General features: G+C 40.5%; 1 protein-coding gene and 1 pseudogene across 3 annotated transcripts in view; both read right to left on the minus strand.

Annotated features, from left to right (window-relative positions):
• Positions 1-3084, minus strand: part of LOC130221811 (adhesion G protein-coupled receptor L1-like) — a 59289-nt gene extending 56205 nt beyond the window's left edge. For all 3 annotated transcript variants that reach the window (XM_056454426.1, XM_056454417.1, XM_056454410.1), the window contains exon 1: positions 1698-3084. The gene's annotated coding sequence lies outside the window, so the exon portion shown is untranslated. The remainder of the gene's footprint in view (positions 1-1697) is intronic.
• Positions 3085-8298: 5214 nt separating this feature from the next.
• On the minus strand, positions 8299-16146 carry LOC130221832 (protein NLRC3-like; annotated as a pseudogene).
• Positions 16147-16818: the final 672 nt, after the last annotated feature.

A 16818-nucleotide genomic window follows, 5' to 3' on the forward strand; every position in this document is an offset into this window, starting at 1 on the left:
AATCAAATTGCAATCGCAATTTAAAACATTGCGATTAGATAATCGCAAGAGGCTGCGATATAAAACATATATTATTTATCTTCCCCCACCCTGAGCAAATGCTCGTCTTACTAGCCAATTCAGTGAGCACACTTTCGTTCTGCCCAATCAGAATTGCGCGACCAAACAATGTGGAACGCCCACAATTAAAAACAAACAAACAGGAAAGCGCGAACGAGTGAGAGGATGGCATCTGCCGCAACAGAAGCATTAATAGATGAATTAATATCAAAGAAAAACAGCATCTTGGTTTCAAAGTCACAGACACCAAATATGTATGTATAATGTATTTTATAATTATTTTATACCAATAATGTATTTTAAAAATATATATATTACCTGTTTTTTGTCCTGTCTTTGTAATTCTGTTGCACTGTAGAAGCTCTGTCGCCAAAACTAATTCCTCGTATGTGTGAACATACCTGGCAATAAAGCTCTTTCTGATTCTGATTCTGAAATAAAACCAGGGAATTTGTAAGAGCGGTCGCAGAATTGTTGCCACAGCACGAGAAAATACAACAACCAGCACCTAAATAAGCACCAGAGAGAGAAGCATCTGGCTAAAAAGTCAACTAAAGTTAATCTAACAGCTAGCAAAAAGTACAATTTCAGAGTTGTTTGCTAATATAAGTTGACATCTTTTCAGTTCCTTTTTTTAACTAACACTCCCTGCATTTTAGCTGTAAGAAGCTAACACAGGTTATTGAGCTGAAGCTTGACTACAAAATTAAAAATCGCAAATCAAATCGAAATCACAATTTCTGTCAACAATAAACAATAATAATATCACAGTTCCATATTTTTCCCACATCGCACAGCCATACCAATGACATCCTGATCTTGTCAAATCTATATAAATACAGCGTTGTTACATATGAAGTAGATTAGTAACCTGGAATACACACGAACGAGCGTATCCACGGATGTGTGCAAAAAAAGTGTACTTTTATAATGCAACAAATGCATTACTCAGGCCTACTGAATCATATATTCCTTTAAACATGGAGGGTGGGAGGATGGTGGCTTTTGTTTCAGATTTAGCTCACTTACAGCAATCATATCAAATGTTGTGCCCAAATCACACACACACACACACACACACACGCACACCGCCTCATGCATGTCTCAGGAGAAGATGCAGCATGCGAGAGATGGAGGAGATGTTGGGTGTGGAGAGATGGAGGTCTGTCAGAATGCACCAGCAGTCAGTGGCGCCAGCACATTTACACACCACTCACGCACCACAGCGCTCGGCTCGCCTCTGGCCTGTAACTCAATTTACATTCAATGAAAAAAATACCACAATGTGTGTGTGTGTGTGTGTAGCCGTGATATATAAGTCTGTGCATGCACAATGTGTGTGTACAGTGGTATTTGTGTGTGCACAATGACGTGCATTTAAATGTGAGTGTGTAGGTGGGAGTGTGTACAGCTATACTTTAGGGATTGGTTTATCCTGAGCTATTAATGTTATTTTTATAAATAAAATATGAAATTATGAGGAAGCCCTGACGTGTTTATAACATTTAATGTACATATTATATATCTGAAATGTCATCTATACAATCATCAGCTGTGAAGGTGTATGATGATGGCTGCTTTGTGTGTGGAAAATGTTTGTGATTGTGCTGTTTTTCGTTTCATTCATTCATCCTTACCTTGTGGTACTCCGTATCCACCCTACATCCTCCTCTCCTCCTCTCCCTCTCTCCTCTCCTCTCCTCCCCGACTCAATCGCTTCTCCTCTGCTGCTCTCGTGTCGCCAGAATGCATCAAGATTAAAATTTAATCAGCTGCCATCTTCCACACGATAAAGAGACCAAAAACATGATAGTTCAGATCGGAATAATCCACTTTACAGTGCGCCTTCAGTCACGGGAATTACAATGATAAACACAAAATCCAGTGTGAACACAGTCTCCTGGCCTTCTCGATGAGATAAATTAGCATATAACATTAAAAGCGTCCGCGGGTGTTGTCGAGAGACATGTTGGTTTGGTATTAATAGTCATTGTGAAATTCTTTCAAGCGCTCCGATTATTCGCGCGGATTTTGAGGCATGTCGTCTTTACGCGACGAACTGTTGATCGTCAAGGGTATTGCAATGAGACGACGGTGCTGAAGACGATCCTCTTCGGGTGGATTGACGATTTTAGTCGACGATTAAAGGCTTAAACAGATGTAATATTCACAATACGGATTTCAGGTGAGGTGAAAAATGTTATATTTGTGTGTCGTAAAATCCCCGCTCCCACTCCGTGGCCGTACACACGATAATCCTCCTCTGGTAGACAGTGGATTTTCATTGAAAACAAATATTAATCTCAGTCTTGAAAATAAAAATGAGTTTTGAGATAAACAAATGCGTCGTTTGGTTTGCTGCGGGCGCGAAATCCCGCCTGGCGCCGCTCCCCGTCCTCACGAACCCGACCAACGGAAAAAAACGGTTTAAATCAGTGAAGGGGAGGAAAAAAGACAGCGATCGTCAACAACGATCGCCAAATTTAGCGCAGAAACCCATCGTGGATGGTGTCTGTGACTAAAAGCCACGGCCTGCTCGGTGTAAACGACGGCTGATGATGAATAAATCACAAACAGCCACACGACGACTGAACACACTGGAATATATGAATAAAAAAGGCTGCGCTCGCATCTACATTCAGCATGTGTGTTAAACGGGAGAGGCTTTCTTCGTCAAAAAGAGGATTTTCGGTGGGAATTGAGCGAGGTGCTCGTGGCCAGATGTTGTGATGTAGTAAAGGACAGCGGTGGTGGAGATGCAGAAGATCCAGCAGAAATCAACAGATCAATGGAAGATGCGGCTGTCATGGATTCACGGCTGCTGCGTACAATAGAGACGGAAAACAGCGCAGGCCTCGGCGGCTTTTCTGAGATCTTCAACCGACAGCGAACGATTCTCTCTGCTGTGTGTCGGTTTCTGACGGGAGGGAAACGCTATTCCCGGTTGTGCTGGATGCGGCAGGCGTGACCGGGAGAATCTTAACGCAAAAGCTTTGACAGAGAGAACACGAACGCCCTGCTTCTCTCTCTCTCTCTCTCTCTCTCTCTCTCTCTCTCTCTCTCTCTCTCTCTCTCTCTCTCTCTCTCTCTCTCTCTCTCTCTCTCTCTCTCTGCGTGCGTGCGCTTCTCTGTATCAGCACACACACACATACACACACATAATAAATATGCTATAGTGCTCAGCATAAATGAGTATACACTCCATTTTCAAAATGTCTCAGTAGATATAGACAATGTATGGTGCATTTAAACAGATAAAGAGAGATCAACTCATTTATGCTCATCTATTGTTGAAGACAAGATCAAGTTGAAGACGAAATCATTAGCCCTTCAGTGAAACTCTAATTATTTTTTATTTAGATATTTCCCATGTGCTGTTTAACAGAGATTTTCCAACACGTTTACACACCGTTTTTCATCAGAAGTCGCCACAGTTAAAGAGCCACCAACTATTCCAGCATATGCCTTTCCAGCCACATCCCAGTTCTGGGAAACACCCATACACACTCATAAAACTACCTGTTTAGTTTATCAATTCCCCTATAGCGCATGTGTTTGGACTATGGGGGAAACCGAAGCACCCGAAGGAAACCCATGCCAACACGGGGAGAACATGCAAACTCCACACTGAAACACACACTGACCTGGCCGGGACTCGAACCACTGAGACCACAGTACTAACATCTGAGCCACCACACCACCATGGTTTTAACAGCTAATTTCTATTAACTAATTAACTTGTCTTTGGCATGATGATAGTATTTAGCAAGATACGAGTATTCAGCTTCACAGTGTAATTTAGAGACTATAACTATGATAATTAGGTTAACTAGGTTAATTATAGCCAAGTCATTGGACAACAGTGATTTGTTCTGTAGCATTATTGGGCAGATGGAAAACACATGGAAAGTATTAAGACCAAATTCACATTTTCTCTGTATTTTCTGCACTGGTGTGTGTTTAAGCTAAATGTGTTCTTAAAAGGTCTGGTAAGATTCATTCAATTATTTTCTTTTCGGCTTTATTAATCAGGGGTCACCACAGCAGAATGAACCGCAAACGTATCCAGCGTTTTATACAGCGGATGCCCTTCCAGCTGCAACCCATCACTGGGAAACACCCATACACTCCCATTCACAGTCATACACTACGGACAATTTTAGCTTACCCAATTCCCCTATAGCGCATGTGTTTGGACTGTGGGGGAAACCGGAGCACCCGGAGGAAACCCACATCAACACGGGGAGAACATGCAAACTCCACACAGAAACGCCAACTGACCCAGCCGGGACTCAAACCTTGCTGGGAGGCGATCGTGCTACCCACTGCACCACCGTGCTGCCAGTCTGGCTGCCAGTTCCTTTCAAATTTTAAACATAAACATTTTCATTTAGATCTTTTGGTTTTGCCAAAATTATATTTGTTTAATTTTTTTTATATCTGCAAGTCAGGGTTATTCCATCAAATATTTGTTTTCTGACTCTTATGCAGTCAAACATTGTCATTGTCTTGTTTACAAATGAGTGGCCACTCCGGCCAATTTATTAGGTACACCTGTCTAACAGCTCGTTAATGCAAATGTCTAATCAGCCAATCAAATGATTGCAGCAGCTCACTGCATTTAGGCATGTAGACATGATCAAGACGATCTGCTGCAGGTCAAAGCGAGCATCAGAATGAGGAAGAAAGGGGATTTAGGTGACTTTGAAAGTGGCATGGTTGTTGGTGTCAGACGGGCTGCTCTGAGTATTTCAGAAACTGCTGATCTACTGGGATTTTCACGCACAACCATCTCTAGGGTTTACAGAGAATGGTCCGAAGGCGGATGGGCTACAGCAGCAGAAGACCACACCGGGTGCCGCTCCTGTCAGCTAAGAACAGGAAACTGAGGCTACAATTCACACAGGCTCACCAAAACTGGACAATAGAAGATTGGAGAAACGTTGCCTGGTCTGATGAGTCTCCATTTCTGCTGCCTCATTCAGATGCTCGGCTCACAATTTGGCCTCAACAACATGAAAGCATGGATCCATCCTGCCTTGTATCAGCGGTTCAGGCTGCTGGTGGTGGTGTAATGGTGTGGGGGAGATTTTCTTTGGGTCCATTAGTACCAATTGAGCATGGTGTCAACGCCACAGCCTACCTGAGTATTGTTCTGACCATGTCCATCCCTTTATGAGCACAGTGTCTCCATCTTCTGATGGCTACTTCCAGCAGGATAACGCACCATGTCATAAAGCGCCAATCATCTCAGACTGGTTTATTGAACATGACAATGAGTTCACTGTACTCAAATGGCCTCCACAGTCCCCAGATCTCAATCCAATAGAGCACCTTTGGGATGTGGTGAAACGGGAGATTGGCATCATGGATGTGCAGCCGACAAATCTGCAGCAACTGCGTGATGCTATCATGTCAATATGGGGCAAAATCTCTGAGGAATATTTTCAGTATCTTGTTGAATCTCTGACATGAAGGATTAAGGCAGTTCTGAAGGCAAAAGAAGGCCCAACCTGGTACTAGTAAGGTGTACCTAATAAAGTGGCCAGTAAGTGTATTTATTTTACTTCAGAAGACTTAAAGCAATGTTTGGAATAACAACCCTGATGAAAACATGTGTTATTTAGATCCATTGCCATTTCTCCAAAAATGCTCCAAGTTACAATATTTTAATTTAAAATGTGGAAGAAATGTTGACCAATTCTCATAGAATAGTACATTATCATTTTAATTAAATACATAGTAAATCCCTAGGTTCTCATGAAAACAAACCAGCAATTGGACTCTTGTTTTCCCATATCTGTATAAATGACCTTTTTCATAACATCTTTAAATTGTGTTGCTAGATATATTCCGCTTTACACCAAAATTATGTGTTATTTTTGTAGAATTCCACATGAAAAATGCACATAACTCTTGTTGTAACCCAAAGTTGGGTCAAATATAAACAACCCCTAACCCTTTTTTTTAATAGCATTTAAATGGCACTTATTAACCAAATGGTTGAGTTCGCCCATGTTTGACCCAACTAACAACCCAGCATGTTTTATTGTGTAATTAAAGTAAGGATGTCTGCGCAGTAATCATCGTCTATCATTTGCATGAGGAGGGTTGCATTGCCTTCATGCAAATCTGTCTGAAACTCCTGCAGAGCCTCAGTGGTCGACTGGATGATTGTGTTTTTGCATGTTGACGAATATTTGCATACGGCCTCATCCACTTAAATAGAAAACGAGTATCAATATAGATGAACCACAGCGCCCACAGGCAAATAAAATCAGACTTACCTCAGTGCAGAGCTGATGAGGAGATCTATGAGCTTCGCCATCAGGACTGAAAACACTCACAATCTCACACACACACACACACCAGTGTTTCCCAAGCCTGTTCCTGAAGGCACACCTACAGTACACATTTTAACCCCTCCCTAATCAAACACACCTGAATCAGAACATTAGAAGAGACCTGAGGTTAATGGGTCAGATAAGGGAGACATCCTAAATATGTACTGTTGGTGTGCCTCCAGGAACAGGGTTGGGAAACACTGAACTAAACAACCCATTTTTAAAAATATGGACAGACCCGACATTGGGTTAAATATTTTATTTAAATTCAAATGACACTATGAAACCAATGGGCGACGCTGTGGTAGGGCTACTCACAGCAAGAAGGTCGCTGGTTCGAGCCTCGGCTGGGTCAGTTTGTGTTACTGTGTGGAGTTTGCATGTTCTCCCCGTGTTGGCGTGGGTTTCCTCTGGGTTCTCCGGTTTCCCCCACAGTCCAAACACATGCGCTATAGGGGAATTGAGGAAGCTATAATTGTCCGTAGTGTATGAATGAGAGTGTATGGGTGTTTCCCAGTGATGGGTTGCAGCTGGAAGGGCATCCTCTGCGTAAAATATGTGCTGGATAAGTTGGCAGTTCATTCTGCTGTGGCGACCCCAGATTAATAAAGGGACTAAGCTGAAAAGAAAATAAATAAATGAAACCAATACTTGGGTTAAAACACCGTCCCCTGCATGTTTAGAGTAGTATGGTTCAAAAACACTATAATATTTATTATAAGTTGCTATAGTTCATGTGTGCTAATATAAATATATAATAACAGCTCCCACTTTATATGAATTGTCCTTAATTACTTTGTTCTTACAATTTAATGAATCATTTAGTTCACTTATTATGGACATAAAGGTTTTTACATTGTACTTACACGTTAGCCCACCCATAGGCCCACCAATATACACATATAATATAATTGTACTATATAATTATACCAAACCCATCCCTAACCCTACCTGTGTCCCACCCCAAGAGCTCCAGAAGTGTTCTGCAATACATTATGAAACTAATAATGTTTAGATAAGAATAAGCAAGAACTCAGATCAGTTCCTCCTACAGGTGTTTCTCAGAGATGCGATGCCTCATTTCACCACTAGAGAGAGCCATTCTCAACACATTTGATCTGACTGCTGGGGGGAAAAAAACCAGTGTATTGGCTAATGCAGTTTCTGAAAAAACAATGCACTTTAGTTTTAAACTCCTGCATACAGTTTTTAATGAAGACTTGTTTTTTTTTTCCATGAAGGCTGCTCATATTTTTGATGTTCTTGCTTTCAAATAGTGCTAATTTTGAGTTTAGTAAAAATGTCACTAAATGATAAGTCTGTCTTGAGTCACATTATAGTAATATACCTGTACATACACTTGTCAGTTTGTATACTGCATTCACTACTTACTTGTATTTCTTCTTTTTATATATATATATATATTTATGATCTGTTTTTGTCCTGTCTCTGTAATCCTGTTGCCCTGTAGAAGCTCTGTCATGAAGACAAATTCCTCGTATGTGTGAACACACCTGGCAATAAAGCTCTTTCTGATTCTGATTCTGAAAAATAATTTCTTACTAATTAAGGGGACAATAATTGACCTCATCAGATTTTAATTTAAGAATTTTCTTAATTATTTCAGTCAAACTAAAAGAAACAAGAATCCCTCATGATGAAACAACATTTTCTGCATTCTACTGTTCATTTAGTGACTTTTTACCAAACTCAAAATTAGCACCATCTTAAAAACATACTGTATTATTTATTTATTTGTATGTTAGTGCATCAGTACATCAGTATGCACTCCTTCATTATCATTATACTACACTTATATTTACTTATTATAAACACTATTGGCTTATATATTATCATGCATTACTATTATTATTACTACAAGCATAACAGACAGCAAAAAAGAAACAAATAAGATATTACATTGGGTGAACAAAGCCACAGTAATGTAAGAAAAGTATTTACAAGCCAGTTGGGTAAGTAAGCCACAGTAGTTTTTCAAACACAACAAAAACTTTAGATCTCCTTAAAATAAATGCACGCTCATATTTACAACTTAAATTTAGAAGAAAATATGCAATAAAGTTTCTATAATATGATAAAATCAACAGAAAATATGTAAATGTTCAAACAGATTGGGAGGCTTTTTTTTGTATTACAGATAGCTCTTATCTCTCCCTTTGTTTGCCTGATCTGTGTCTGTCCAGAAGGGGGCGCTACATGTACATCATTCATTCATTTTCTTTCCAGCTTAGTCCCTTTATTAATTCGGGGTCACCACAGCAGAATGAACCGCCAACTTATCCAGCACGTTTCACGCAGCGGTGCCCTTCCAGCTGCAACCCATCTCTGGGAAACACTCATACACACTTATATACTACGGACAATTTAGCCAACCTAATTCACCTGCACCACACCAGCACCCGGAGGAAATCCACGCGATCGCAGGGAGAACATGCAAACTCCACACTGAAACGCCAACTGACCCAGCTGAGGCTCGAACCAGCGACCTTCTTGCTGTGAGGTGACAGCACTACCTACTGTGCCACCCTACATGTCCATCATGACCACTGAAAAGAAGACGGGTTGACTTATTAGAAGTCAGCAAGAAAAGTCTGATATACGATAAATGACCTCACGAATGTTGATACTGTCTTCCTTTATTCATTTAATATTGTCTACACAGAGCTCTAATCTCTGTAAAGATGCATTTGAAGAAAAAATATGAAATACAATGTAATGAACACCACTTCCAGTTCATTAATTAATGAGAAAACCATACAAAGAGATTGATCAGGGTCAGAATGCACTGTGTGGATGGATACAGGACAGCGCACATCCACAATAAACACACTGCAGGAACTGTACATGTGGATTAACTGCTTCATTCACTTTTGTTTCATCCACAATTCTGAGTGACGGCAGAATGACATTAAGGTTTCAGTGTCCTGTGACGCTTACAAAACACTGAGCTCTGAAGCATGCCAAATCTGCACTCAGTCTTAAGTCTTAGCACTTTTCACTTACAATTATCATCAGTGTTTGGAGACATTTTTCAGCATTCATACCCAAGCGATTTTTACTGGCATAGAGCAGAGTGAGCGTGCAAAAATCACGTCCTGACATTAGATGGCGCTTAACAAACTTGAAAGTAAGTCGAGAATAGATTCATCCCATTTGATCTACAATTACTCTCCATAATAACTCCCTCCTGCTCAGTGTTTATCATGCAGCTCTTTGTGTTTAGATAGAAAAAAGCAGATCTACATTCATCTTCCTCAGGTGCATCATCTTCTACATATGGAATGAAAGTGAGAGTGGCGTTGTGGCAGCAGTGGAGTCATTCAGGTTCCTGGGCACCACCATCTCTCAGGACCTGAAGTGGGACATTCACATTGACTCCATTGTCAAAAAACTCAACAGAGGCTGTACTTTCTTCGTCAGCTGAGGAAGTTTAACCTCCCAAAGGAGCTGCTGAAACAGTTCTACACCTCCATCATTGAATCAGTCATCTGCACATCAATAACTGTCTGGTTTAGCTCAGCTACTAAATACGACCTCCAAAGACTACGTCGAATAGTTCGGACTGCTGAGCGAATCACTGGTACAACCCTTCCTACTCCCCAAGAACTGTACTTATCCAGAGCGAGCAGAAGGGCTGCCAAAATCACTCTGGACTCCTCGCACCCAGCACACTGCCTCTTTGAGCTGTTACCTTCTGGTCGACGCTACAGAGCACTGCGCACCAGAACAGCCCGACACAGAAACAGTTTCTTCCCTCAGGCAATCCATCTCATGAACACTGGATGATAATAATTGCGGAGCCAACATCACTACTTGCCATACACACATAGACACTTTGCACATAACAGCTGCAACGTTTTATATAATAATAAACCTGTACATACACTTGCACTTCTGTATATTTACATTCACTACTTCTATTTTTAAAACATATTCATGATCTGTTTTTATCGTGTCTCTGTAATCCTGTTGCACTGTAGAAGCTCTGTCACCAAAACAAACTCCTTGTTTGTGTTTCTGATTTCTGAAAGTGTGCTCATCTATAACTTTTAGGTCATATTTACTGTAACTTCACTAGCTCATCGAACTGGCGAGTCTTTGCATAGGAAACTTGGCTCTTTGCACATTGATATGATCAACCATATTGGCACACTTTAAAAAAGAATTAGCGAATAGCATTGCGATATGCACAGGCCTTTAAACATGGATTTGTTGCTAATCCTGGCACAGAGACAGTGAAGACTCAAACACCTTAAATCCAGCATAGATGTCTTCAGTGAATGTGGTGCTGATTGTGTGTAAGTGTGTGAGTGTGTGTGTGTCAGAGACGCTGTAGAAGGACAGGGAGCCGGATGGTACATCCACATACACTCCTACTCTATTAGATTGTGCTACATGTGTTGGTACGTTACTGCCCTCGTTATTGTGCCAGAAAACAAATCCATTACTGGTGCAGAAGAGACACCAGGATTTATCAGTGTATCCAAACTTAGAGACAGTCCCTCGTTCTTTAGTGATTCCTCTATAGGCCACTGCTATACGAGCCCAGGAGCCTCGTTTAACCTTCTTGGAGCCCCATTCAACCTCCCAGTAACAGCGCCCAGTCAGAGTCTCTTTACACAGTACCTGAGGAACATCAGCAAATCTGTCTGGGTGATCAGGATATGGCTGAGGATCTTTCACATGCGTGATCTTTCTGTTCCTGTCAGACAAGAGGAGGTGAGCGTTTGCTGTGTCTGGATCCAGTGTGAGATCGACCGCATCTGAACACAGACAAATAAAACATATTAATCTCATTGGTTTCCATCAAAAGTCCAATGGTCTGTCAGAGAAGGATCCTACATTTTCTGAATCCTGGTTGAATCCTCAGTGGCCCTCCATGATCCAAACTATTAACACACAAAAACGCACCACCATTAAGTGTCAAAATGAGCATTTATTTTAATATTTTAATATAAGGGTATGATTATTTGGATAATTTGGATTCCTAAGCAGCTGTAAGATCCAGTGTGTCATAATTATTATGCCCAAGTGAACAGCTTTACAAAAGAAATTGTGCTTTTGAGACCCTATTGAACAAAGGATAAAAAACATTATTACTAAGCATAGCCGGCGCTCCCTATAAGCGAACTAAGCGGCTGCTGAGGGCCCTGCCACCACTAGGGGTCCCCCACAACCCACTAGTGGTGCGAGCCGTTTCTTTGCTGAAATCGTTATTTATTTGCATTTTACTAATTAACTTCATTGGCAGTGCTTTAGTAGTAAAATATTAATAATTATTTCACTTGTATAAGAAAATGTAAAAATTCCAATTTTATTAAGGTTGAATTTGGTGTGAAGGTCATGTGATCAACGGGAAGCTCGCAGCATCTCATTTCTCATATGCGTTCTGTGTTCTCACGGTTCAAGTTTCTTCCAAGATAACCTGCAAGACCAACCGGTCAACACTAGAATGCGAATCTGTGCACAAACACAGCCACCATGGCGTTTGCTTCATTGCCCAATTATATACCTGATTTATTTTGGAAATTGGACCACGGAAATGAAACGAAACCGTTATTCTTCAGGCGTAGGAGAAAAATGGCGACGAGAAGAGACAAGCACAAAATCATTCTAACATCGCTTTTAAGTGCTATGATGATGTTAAAAACAATCTAATAGCACATTTATTGAAATCAAATATGTATCGGCAAGTACAGATTAATAAACGTCCTCTACTTATATGAAATACTTTATTTTTTCCTGGTTTTACAGATCCGTTTTTTTAGTCTAAAACACATTTTACTGAAATTTACTGACATGTTTTGCACACTGGTAATATTTTTCCTGAGACATGTTTATAAAAGTTAAATACTAATTGAATTAATCATAGTTTAATATAGTTTAACATTAACCCAGTTTCTGTTCCCTCCCTTTTTCTTAGATGTTTTTTATATTAATATTTTTCATATTAATATTATTTGCTTATTGATTTTATTATTTATGGATCAATCCATAAAGTTTTTATGAGTTCAGAATATATATTTTATTATTAATATTTTATATTTTAATGCATTTAATTAATTATTGTTCAGTGTCGTTTCACAATTTATAAAAAAAAAAACTCAACGAAGAATCTTATATAGAATCTTCAGTCTGTTTGCTAAATTAATAGAAAATGTTTTAAACACTCCCCGAGGACACAAAGTAGGAATCACTGGTCCCTTTATTAAAGATTGTTTAATTCCTAATTTTTGAAGCAGCTAGTTGACAAAAATAGTGCCGTTTTAAAATGTCCAAATCATTCAGACAGAAGGATTCTGTTTCATTGATTGTGTTTAATAAGCAATAAAATCATTGTGGGCTGGTTTGCAATGGCAATACTCCACTATTTAGAGCAGGTAGGGCCTCAAAGTTATTCTGCTTAGGGCCCCCGAATGTACAGGGCCGGCCCGGATACTAAGAACAGTTCATTATCCCTGGGCGTGTTCAAGAGCCGTGATTGCACAGCCAGGCCGGTCACCACACAAGTCTTGAGTCTCACTGAGGATTGTGGAGATATAACGAGAGGAGTAACTACATAGAAAGATGAAGGAGAACCAGGCCTGGAGTTTATGTTTGGTTTTACTTTCAGTTTGGTAGTAGGGACCTGTAAGAGGCTGCTGCCGCACATTTATTTTGATTATTCATTTATTAAAGTTAAATGTTTTGTGGTTTCCCACCTCCTTCCCTTGAACTCTGAGATTTGAAATGTTTTGCATTGGTGCCAAAACCTGGAACATGCTGTTGGAGACCACTCATGGCTTGGAGAAATTTGTCGTGGCTAGAGGAGTGAAGTCTGCGACTGTGGTCACTTGAGGTCCGCACTGGAGAAACTTGGCAGTACGGATATACATTAGGCAGCTCATCTGAACTCATTTTAGCAAGTAACCAATACAATCTGACCTTCTAACCTCCTGACCACTTACAGGACCCAAGCAACTGTCCCATTTACTTCCATCTTCCATTAAACATTCTGCCCCACATACTTGAGTTTCTGCAGTGTGTAGTGTGGATCCTCCAGTGTGTGTTGGAGCAGCTGGACTCCTGATTGTCCTGGGTAATTGTAGCTCAGATCCAGCTCTCTCAGGTGTGAGGGGTTTGAACTCAGAGCTGAAGACACAAAACCACAGCCTTCCTCTGTCACCATACAGCCAGACAACCTGCAGAGACAAACAAGCAGAGATCATCTACACATGGACAATACCTGACTTGATTTAAAGACTTCAAATAATCATGTTTCAAAATATGGATGTGAAAGTCTCACCTCAGTATCTCCAGCCGACAGTTTAGACTCTTCAATCCATCAGAGAGCAGCTTCACTCCTGAATCCTGCAGGTCATTGTTACTCAGGTCCAGCTCTCTCAGGACACAGCTTGAGGATTGAAGAACTGACGACACAATTTCACAATCCTGAGCAGAGAGATTACAGCCAGCAAGACTGAAAGAGAGGAAAGTTCAGAGAATTCAGTTTTAGGTAAAACATAGTCAGGATCTATCAATACAAAAACAGAAATTGCATTTAGAGAAGGCCCTTCACTGAAACAGTGGATTAAACACTCACAGAGCTCTTGTGCAGTTGCTGACGGCTGGTATCAGTCTTCTTCTGCCCTCATCTGATGTGTTGTATTTCTGGAGCTCCAGCTCATCCAGCACCTCCTCTGACATCTGAAGCATGTAGGCGATTGTTGAGCAGTGAGCAGGAGAGAGTTTCTTCTCTGACTGTTTGTCTGATTTCACAAACTCCTGAATCTCTCTGGACAGAGTCTGATCTTTCACTTCCAGCAGACAGAGGAACAGATTGATGGATCTTTCAGTGGAGAGTCCATGTCCATCTCTGATCTTCTCTTTAATGTACTGTGTGCTTCTCCTGATGCTCTCTGAGCTCTTCTCTGTGTGTGTCAGTAGATCCTGTAAGAGTCTCTGATTGGACTCCAGTGAGAGGCCCAGCAGGAACCGCAGGAACAGATCCAGACGCCCATTCTCACTCTCAATGGCTTCATCTACTGCACCTTTAAGCAGGTTTTGTAATGAAGCAAATGTCTTCAGTACCACCATAGTTGTGTTCACATGGTAGTAAAACACATAGAAAGCAGCCAGGAACTCCTGAACACTCAGATGGATGAAGCTGTAGACTTTCCTCTGATGAATCACAGATTCCTCCTTAAAGATCTCAGTGCAAATCCCAGAATACACTGAGGCGTCAGAGACGTCTACACCGCTCTCAATCAGGTCCTCCTCATAGAACATCACATTGCCCTTCATCAGCTGTCTAAAAGCCACTTCAGCAAGTTTGACAATCACTTCTCTGTTGGACTGCAGGAGTTTCTCTGGATCTCTCTCTTCATACTTCTGATTCCTCATGTTGATCTGAATCAGCAGGAAGTGGATGTACATTTCAGTCAGAGTTTGAGGGATTTCTGCACTCAGATCTTCTTCCAGGAGCTTCTGAAGCACAGTGGATGAGATCCAGCAGAAGACGGGTATGTGGCACATGATGTGGAGGCTTCTTGCTCTTCTGATGTGTGAGATGATTCTGCTGGCTTGATGCTGCTCACTGATTCTCTTCCTGAAATATTCCTCCTTCTGAGGCTCAGTGAATCCCTGAATTTCTGTCAGACGCTTGATGTATTTGGAGGGGATCTGATTGGCTGCTGCTGGTCTGGAGGTGATCCAGATGAGAGCAGAGGGAAGCAGCTCTCCTTTCATCAGCTTTGACATCAACACAGCCACTGATGAAGTCTCAGTCACATCACAAACTTTCTGAGCGTCTGAAAACATCAGTGTGATTCTGCTTTCATCCAGACCATCAAAGATGAACACAACTTTACACTCCTCATAAATCTTGGGCTCCAGATCTTCAAGTTCAGGATGAAAGTCCAGCAGAAGTCTGTGAAGACTGTACTGATGATCTCTGATCAAGTTCAGCTCTCGAAATGGAAGCACAAACATGAAATCTACATCCTGATTGGCTTTTCCCTCGGCCCAGTCCAGAATGAACTTCTGCACAGAGACGGTTTTTCCGATTCCAGCGATGCCTTTAGTAAGAACAGTCTTGATTTGCTCTTTCTCCTCTTTAAAGATGTCATTGCAGTAGATTGGAGTGTGTTGTGAGTGTTTTGTTCTGGCTGTTTTCTCCATCTGTAAAACCTCATGTTCTTCATTCACTCCTTCACTCTCTCCCTCTATGATGTACAGCTGGGTGAAGATCCGGTTCAGGTGGGTTTCAGTCTCTTGGAATTGGATTCCTTCAAATAATTTCTGGTACTTGTTCTTCATGCTGGTTTTAAGCTGATCTTTGACTCTCTGAAGGTCTCCAGTCTCTAGCACATGTGTCTGATGGACTGTTGTAGTCTTGTCCACTGTCATGCAAGTCTTTACAGTCTCCTCACTACTGAGCCAACAGTAGCAAAAATAAAAAGACTATTACAGTTATTAAACTATGCTGAACATCATAAGAAATATTTCTGTTACCACATATGTTTGGAAGCACCTCTTGGTATTACACCCCTGAGCAGTGCATGCATTACATAATCAATTTCTGGAGAAAAACTAGTTTTATTTTATTGAGTTTTTTATATTGACCATAAATTATTAAGTACAAATTCATACTAACGGATGGTCAGAGGTCACTGGTTCATCACTGAATGAAGGCATTATGGATCTTTTACTCTTCACAGACACACCACTGGGTTCAGGAGACTCTGATCTCGGTCTCTTCCACCTGCTGATACAAACAATTGACAAACCAAACTACAAAACCCTCATTTAATGTTTCAAATGGACTGTTTGGGTTGAGTTATAAAATTGTCAGACCACTGAGGAAGAGTAAAAGTCTGGGGCTGGGATTTTGTGCATTTCTGCAATGGTACAATGAGGTGTCACTTATTTACTAAAAGTAAGATTCATGGCGGCACATTGTTTGTACAGTTAATAATTTGGCAGACATTACTTTTCAAATTAACAATGCATTCAAGACATACACTTCTTGATCATTACATTGCCAGTACTATACTATACTTACTTTTCGTCAACATTAATAGTCAACTTGGATAAAAGAAAAATAATGTGCACATTATCATGCCACAACTCATACCTGGGGTCCCACAACAAGAAAGCAATTAAAACTTGTAAAACATGTGCTTTATTTAATATTCTGCATTAATTTGTTTTATTTTTGTCATGTGCCCTTATTTTTATTTATTTTTTTGTTTGTTTTTTTTTTCTCTCTTAGTCTTTCTTTTTCTTTACCTTTATTAAATTTATTTTAATATTGCTACATTTCTCTTGATGCAAAAAAGTCATATTTGTATTGCATGTACTATACTTCCATCAGTTTTGTATTTCTATTTGTTGTAATGGCCTGTTGTTATTG

Source organism: Danio aesculapii, chromosome 1 (genome assembly GCF_903798145.1).
Source record: "Danio aesculapii chromosome 1, fDanAes4.1, whole genome shotgun sequence".
NCBI classification, from domain to species: domain Eukaryota; kingdom Metazoa; phylum Chordata; class Actinopteri; order Cypriniformes; family Danionidae; genus Danio; species Danio aesculapii.